Below are 8,811 nucleotides of genomic sequence, written 5' to 3' on the forward strand. Positions count from 1 at the left end.
GCTGTACAGTAGCTAATACTTAGATTTTTTTTTTCAATGTACTTGTTGCACCAGCTTATTGTGACCACAAAGTTAGAATTTTCACATAAGCCTATCATCTCACAAGGAGCTTAAAACACACTCACACACACACACACACACACACACACACACACGGGAGCCGTGCCAGGTCGTGTTTGTGTTTGAGTGTCAAACGTTATTGATTAGCTGTACTCGGCCAGTTCGAATGCAAATGTTAAGGGCTTGTTTGCAGAGTTCATGCCCATTTACCTCTGACATGTGTGTCTGGTATGGAATCCATTAAGCTAAGCACTTACTTGAAATGCATGGCCAAGATGGCAAGTTCAGTGTTTTTTTTTTTTTTTTTTTTTTTTTTTTTGGAAGTTTTCTCTACTTTCAGTTTTGAGAATGCTATTCTCAAATGTGTAGCTGTAATGCAATACTTGTAAACTGTGCAGTTCCTCTCTCTCTCTCTCTGTGTGTGTGTGTGTGTGTCTGTGTGTGTGTGTGTGTGTGTGTTTTTATCCCAGGTTCAAGGTGCTCGCAATTTTCAGGCTGCCACTTACCATTAGAAGGCCAAACAGACACACACACACACATTGTCTGGGAAAGGAAAAGAAAATTATGCCCTGTGAGTAAGGCTCTGTTTCCCACGACAATCCAGCCTGCCACTGCACTTTAGCCACATACTGTTTAGATCAGCAAGATGACATTAGAATGACAATACGGAATGGGTATGCATGTGTGTACATGTGTGTGTAAGAGAGACTGAAGGAAATTGAGAGACTCTCTTCACCCTGGAGTTCACATAAATAATCTCTCTGTTTTCCCACTAATAGTTTTAATATGGAGCACTTTGTAGGGTCCTCTCTCTTCTGTGACAGTTTGCTTACTCTAAAAACAGCTGCCTCCCTATCCCCTTTCTTACTCCACTCGACTCTCCTCTGTTTCTCACTCTTACACTCCTCCACTTTGCACAAACTGTGAAAGTATGCACCAGCGTACCAAATGAATATTCAGCTGTGATGCATTACTCCAGCTTCAGTGCTTAGAGCAGGTCCTGTCCCCTGATCCATTTCATTAGTCAATTGCTTTTGACTGTGAATAGGAACCTGTACTTACTGACTCTTCAGTTCAGACGGCAGGAGATAATGATTAGATAATGTAGTTTGGCACGGTAGTCTTCAGTTGTCTGAGCATGACTTTTTCAGGCAGCTCATAGCACATATTTTCTCACAGGTGTTAATCTTTCTCTCTCTCTTTTCCTCTCCCTCTCTCTCTTTTTCTCTCACTTTGTTTTGAACACATGTCTGGCTCCAGGTGTATAGGAATAAGCTATAATTATACCTGTGAAACTCGATCCATGTAAGAGCCAAAAGTAAGACAAGGGAAAAAGAAGACAAAAACATACCCAGACGCAACTGGTGGTAATTTACTGTGGTCAGCTTAGCTATGCTAAACATGCCTGCTAGAACTCAGATGCCGGGTATTGCTGTAGGTGGGACATAAATGCAGGAGGAAGCTATTAATTGGACTTTAATTTACAGGAAGTTTTCTAATAAAGCTAAGCACTGACTTTAATTTTTTTTATGTTTTTATTTTAGCAAGGACAAAATACATATTTTATTTATAATTTTTTTTTGTAGCAATAAACCAAAGTGCTCACGTGGTTTAACACGCTAGCCCACAAGTGCTGAGATCTCGACCAGCACTTGCAAGCAGACATGATTGGCTAATGTCTGCCAAGTGGGAAGTCCAGAGGGATTTCTCATCACTGCTGCAATTATGGCCTCTGCTGGTTGGTCGATGGGGATAATAGAGATAACTGTATGACTCTCCATACAAGATACTGATCCCTATGGGAATCCACCTAATGCAGGTGAAAAAAAAGTGGTTGGCAACTGCACACATGTCAGAGGGGGTGTGTGTTAGGAATGGCCCTCCACAGCCTGGCAGGGGTCTGAAGCACTGGAGGAGAGATATAACCAGGGTAACTGGATAAAACAGAATTTAAAAGTGCATTAAGCCCACCACAACAATGATGTAAGCATAATAATATAAAAGTAATTTTAAGACAAATTAAACCCTTTTAAAAGAGAAAGCAAGCTAGTTAAATGGTACTTATAGCTATAGTAATAATTATTATACAGTACTATCCATAGATGTGTAAGTTTACTGTTCTTTTTGCACTTCTGGTAGATGCTAACTGCACTCCGTTGCCTTGTACCTGTACTAAGCAATGACAATAAAGTTGAATCTATCTACAGTGTATCACAAAAGTGAGTACACCCCTCACATTTCTGCAGATATTTAAGTATATCTTTTCATGGGACAACACTGACAAAATGACACTTTGACACAATGAAAAGTAGTCTGTGTGCAGCTTATATAACAGTGTAAATTTATTCTTCCCTCAAAATAACTCAATATACAGCCATTAATGTCTAAACCACCGGCAACAAAAGTGAGTACACCCCTTAGTGAAAGTTCCTGAAGTGTCAATATTTTGTGTGGCCACCATTATTTCCCAGAACTGCCTTAACTCTCCTGGGCATGGAGTTTACCAGAGCTTCACAGGTTGCCACTGGAATGCTTTTCCACTCCTCCATGACGACATCACGGAGCTGGCGGATGTTCGAGACTTTGCGCTCCTCCACCTTCCGCTTGAGGATGCCCCAAAGATGTTCTATTGGGTTTAGGTCTGGAGACATGCTTGGCCAGTCCATCACCTTTACCCTCAGCCTCTTCAATAAAGCAGTGGTCGTCTTAGAGGTGTGTTTGGGGTCATTATCATGCTGGAACACTGCCCTGCGACCCAGTTTCCGGAGGGAGGGGATCATGCTCTGCTCGGTATTTCACAGTACATATTGGAGTTCATGTGTCCCTCAATGAAATGTAACTCCCCAACACCTGCTGCACTCATGCAGCCCCAGACCATGGCATCCCCACCACCATGCTTGACTGTAGGCATGACACACTTATCTTTGTACTCCTCACCTGATTGCCGCCACACATGCTTGAGACCATCTGAACCAAACAAATTAATCTTGGTCTCATCAGACCATAGGACATGGTTCCAGTAATCCATGTCCTTTGTTGACATGTCTTCAGCAAACTGTTTGCGGGCTTTCTTGTGTAGAGACTTCAGAAGAGGCTTCCTTCTGGGGTGACAGCCATGCAGACCAATTTGATGTAGTGTGCGGCGTATGGTCTGAGCACTGACAGGCTGACCCCCCACCTTTTCAATCTCTGCAGCAATGCTGACAGCACTCCTGCGCCTATCTTTCAAAGACAGCAGTTGGATGTGACGCTAAGCACGTGCACTCAGCTTCTTTGGACGACCAACGCGAGGTCTGTTTTGAGTGGACCCTGCTCTTTTAAAACGCTGGATGATCTTGGCCACTGTGCTGCAGCTCAGTTTCAGGGTGTTGGCAATCTTCTTGTAGCCTTGGCCATCTTCATGTAGCGCAACAAATTCGTCTTTTAAGATCCTCAGAGAGTTCTTTGCCATGAGGTGCCATGTTGGAACTTTCAGTGACCAGTATGAGAGAGTGTGAGAGCTGTATTACTAAATTGAACACACCTGCTCCCTATGCACACCTGAGACCTAGTAACACTAACAAATCACATGACATTTTGGAGGGAAAATGACAAGCAGTGCTCAATTTGGACATTTAGGGGTGTAGTCTCTTAGAAATGTACTCACTTTTGTTGCTGGTGGTTTAGACATTAATGGCTGTATATTGAGTTATTTTGAGGGAAGAATAAATTTACACTGTTATATAAGCTTCACACAGACTACTTTTCATTGTGTCAAAGTGTCATTTTGTCAGTGTTGTCCCATGAAAAGATATACTTAAATATCTGCAGAAATGTGAGGGGTGTACTCACTTTTGTGATACACTGTATCTATCTATCTATCTATCTATCTATCTATCTATCTATCTATCTATCTATCTATCTATCTATCTATCTTTTAATAAAATGTGATTTCCTTACAATATAAACTCTAATTGCTGTACAGTGTACCGTACATAGCTCACTTTTCGAATTTTGAATAACAGATGAGTAAACAATATGAAATAAATTGTCGATGAGGGGAAACACCATGCAGTTTGTGAGTGCCTATTCACAAAATTTAAGATGGATCTCAAAAGTAAAAATAGAACATTATATGTAACTGCCAAAATATTGCAAAAGCATGCACAACAATGATGAGAGATGTGCCCGGGAGACTCGAAAGCAGGATAAACTGGCTGTTTAGAATAGTGAATGATCAGGAAGTGAACATGTAGTGTGAAGGTGTGAATGATCAGTGTACAAAATAATCAAAACCAATCATTAAAGGAGCCAGAACTGGTTGTTACATGCATGGTTCTTTTATCCAAAACATGTTTAACTTGTGACAGTGTACCATACAAGCAGTTGAGGGTTAGGGGCTAATAAGTGGCAACTTCGACAAATCAGCAAGCAGGGGGCTGTGTCTCAACCAGTATAATTTGTACTAACCTAATTTATTACCAATAATAAAAGCATATTTATATACTAATAGCGTGAAATGTTTTGTGGCTCTATTTTCTCGCAGCTTAATAAAATGAGTTCAAGTTTCATTCAGGAAAAAGTACCCTAGTACACTATTTCTTAAACATTCTATTGTTTTCTAATAATATAGTCTACTATGTTTGTCATATTACTATGTTGCATTACCACTGCTATTCAGTTCCATGACAAAAATAATCAAAATTGTTTTGCTGACCTAAAACATGTTCTTTTTTATCAGAAATATTTAATAGTTGTGGCTGTGTAACAAATGTATAAAATTTTTTAACAACCCCATCAGTCCACTCACAGCATATACTGTAGTTGTCACATATCCAGCATATGTGTTCTCCTGGGACTCATGTGCACCTGCCACGCCCCCCTCACTGTGATTGGTCACTGGCTAATTACCCACAGGCATATAAGAGGACAGCTGTGGGTCTGCCAGTGAGGACTATTTTGATTAGCTTTGCCTTTGCCATGGCCATGTGTTTGCTTCCTAGCACATGTTCTTTTGGTTTGTTTTGCTTTTGAACTTGGTTTGGTTGCTTGCTTATGTTTGCTCCTGTCTGTTTGCTACTGTTCATTTGTTCATATTCATGCCTTGTTTAGTCTTGTTCATGTTTTGTGTTAGGTAAGCATAGGGTTTAGGTTTGTTTAGGTTTATGTTTCATGTGTTTAGCAATTAACACTAGCATTTAGCTTTGCTTAGGTCTTGTGTTAGTTTGTCTTGTTTTGTTGTTATTATTAAACATTTTGGTTAATACATCTCTGCATGTTTGTCCACCCCTCTCTTGTCAAGTCTAGCCTTAAACTCATTAAAATAGTACCTGAAGTAATCATGTTTGCAGATATTTGGTAAAAAAGCAAGGGCAACGCTCAAGACACCACAGAGAAAAAAAACACAAATGAACCACAAATCTCCTAAATTACTGAAATGAAAAACATAAATGTGCAACAGCTTTTATATACTGTAGTAAAAAATGCTATAAGGTATTTCAGTTATTAATATTAATGGTACCATTTTTAACTGTGACTAAGTTTATTTATACAGGTTTTGGCTTTATTGACTTCTCCCAGTTGGTGAAACTAAGGTAGTAAAAAGGATAGTCAGTGATCAGCTACAGTTTTAACATTTTACATTGTGTTCGGAATAACAATAAATGTCATATTTACTTCAAGCACCTCATTAAGGTTTGGAACCTTACAGGCAGATGCTGTACTTTTTTTATTTTCTTCATATCTATACATAGTCTAATTCACTATGTCTTTATTTCTTCATATCAGAACGCTCATGTTAAAAGGGGTAATAAGCCTAGGCAGCTTAATCTATGACTTTAGTTCATAAAAGCTTAAAGCTAGACATTACCAGTGGTGTATAAAGTGCCTGAAGTCCATACTTGAGTAAAAGTACAAGTATCTTACCAGAAATTGACTTTGATAGAAGTAAAAGTCACCTTTTAGAATATTACTTGAGTAAAAGTCTAAAAGTATCTGATGTTTAATGTACTTAAGTATCAAAAGTAATTTGATATTAAATGTACTTAAGTATTAAAAGTAGAAGTAAAAGTAAATGCTGTTAGTATAAACTGAAGCGGTCATTTTGAAAAATATAAAGATTGTTCTTTTAAGTCTGTAAACTACCTTAACAACCTATTTTCTTTTCTCCATCTGAACATGATTTGTGCCAATTCATGATTATAATCAGCTGTTCACATCCCCTATTTGAAATCACATCATTATTTAGTTGTTTTATTACTAGCCTTAAACTGTCCTGTTCCAACTTTTTAAGAATGCGTTGTGGGCTTAAAATGCATGTTTATGTATGTTAAGAATTGTAATGAAGTTGACCAGACAAAACATGAAAACACTGCATCTATTTTATTTGCATTTTTTATACTGTTACATTTTTTTATTTAGGTTGTACATTCAGGTCATAGATACTGTATACATCCCAATAACCAAAAACAACTGAATTTTGACATAATTAATTTAAAGCAAAATTTTAACAAAACATGTGGCACTTTTAGCACTTCAATGATCTGCTCAACCATTAGTTTAAATCGAAATATATGGGTAAAATAAGCTGTATCTACTCCCTGATTGACGTGTTAAACTTAAAAAATATTGGTATTCTTACTTTAAGTAAACAACATTTCTAACTTATATGTCAACTTGAAGTCAGCAGCTGAAAAATCATCCATAATAAGTTGGATAAGTTGAGTTCTTGTTGAGAGCATTAAAGGGTTAAAGATGTGCATTTTCCTCAGCACCATAAATGTTTCCTCTGCCGGTGTAATACAGAAGTTATCTGAGGAAATATTTGTCCGGAGGTGAGTTTTTATAAATTATGGACACGTCTTCATGTCTGCACTGAAGTAATTACAAACAAATTTAGTGAAACGTTATATTTGTGGTTCGAATGTAATCGAAAATGGTAGCTAGATATTTGAACAATGTTAATGCTAATAATAATAATAATAATAAACAATGATGCTGCGGATTTACTTTGTTAATCATTCTTAACTTACATCAGTGTGTTGGACGGGGAGATTCTGAAATGCTGATATTTCCGAATCTTTCGGTGAACGATGCGCTTCACTCTGTTTGTTTACACATGCGCAGTAATGTGTTTAACCGCTGATCTAATTTACAAGCGCAGATTCACCAAACCCGCGTGCAGTTTGTCACACATCTTACATCATTTAGCTAAAAAAATTCCTGTCGTTTTATTTTGTAGTAACGAATTTGCATACGTCAAATGTATCGGAGTAAAAGTACACAATTTCTTTAGGAAATGTAGTAAAGTAAAAGTGAAAGTTAACAATATTTTTTATACTCCAGTAAAGTACAGATACTCCAAAAAACTACTTAAGTACTGTAACGAAGTATTATTACTTCGTTACTATACACCACTGGACATTACCTCAATGACACCACACAGGAATTCTGCACAAAGTCAAAATCAGAATCAAAACAGCTGCCAATAAATTTATAAGTCATGCAAATATAAAATAGAGGACACACGCATCTGAGAGATCTTGCTGAGAACCCTTCTTTTTCTACCGTATAAATAGAGGTCCTCACCTGTTTCCTGGGGGGAGTAAGAAATGGTAACGAAAATAGTCTTTTGATCTGTTGAACACCCAGCAAATATATTTATTATACAGTAGATACTGCAGTATATCACTATCTTTCCAAACTTTCTGTCCACTATTTTACAAGCTCAAGGTCAGGTGCTAGTTGGCTAACTCAAATGATCTGGGTGCTATCCTGTATCCATCATGTGTAAATATAATGATTTATGACTATTAATTTGACAAAAATGTTCTATTTACAATTAACAGTTGCCATTTGTTTCAACCATGTAAAATTACAGTTAACAATGGTAAAATCCTTCTCAAGTAATATTTTTGTCATCGTCAACATTTGATGTAGCAGTCCAACTACTCAAGGACAACTTGTCCTTGTTAACTGAATGGCTACATTGCACACTGCAAGCTCTTTAAATCAGGAACCAGTGCCACAATCTGGATCCAATCATGAAAGAATGACAGATGATTGGCATGCCAAGAATGAATGACAAGGTTTCATGGAAAGAAGAAAGGAAAGAAAAACTGTGTGGTATGTGTGTTTTGCTTGATCCCTGACACCTGTGCACTTTATGGATTGCCGGATTTAAGGTTTTGTATGTATGGGATAATATTCATAAAACAGTGCATAATCCAAAGCATTACTGTTTTTTTTTTTTTTTCATTTTATTTATACTAATGTATTTTCTGAGGCAGTGTTGCATGTTGTGAGCAAATATAACTTTCTCTCAAGTTACATCATGACAGACATTGCTGAAGGAAAATTCAGAATTGGTTAGTCAATGATATCTTGAAGTCTAATGAACATTTGCTCTATTCGCAGTTTCATATCATTAAAAAGAGGAAGATTGATTGGAACTCTAGGCACATTTTCTTTGGAATTCCACACTTTGATTTCCAACTGTTAATTTAATCATTGCCAATTCCCACTTAACAGCTTTGTCTTTCATTTACTTGACAACTGGGTGTAACATTTTCTTAGACATATACACATATATACAGGTTATTCTCAAAAAATTAGCATATTGTGATAAAGTTCATTATTTTCCATAATGTAATGATAAAAATTAACCAACTGAAATATTTCAGGTCTTTTATTGTTTTAATACTGATGATTTTGGCATACAGCTCATGAAAACCCAAAATTCCTATCTCAAAAAATTAGCATATTTCATCCGAC

This window comes from Trichomycterus rosablanca, chromosome 7, assembly GCF_030014385.1.
Source record: "Trichomycterus rosablanca isolate fTriRos1 chromosome 7, fTriRos1.hap1, whole genome shotgun sequence".
In the NCBI taxonomy this organism is placed as follows: Eukaryota; Metazoa; Chordata; class Actinopteri; order Siluriformes; family Trichomycteridae; genus Trichomycterus; species Trichomycterus rosablanca.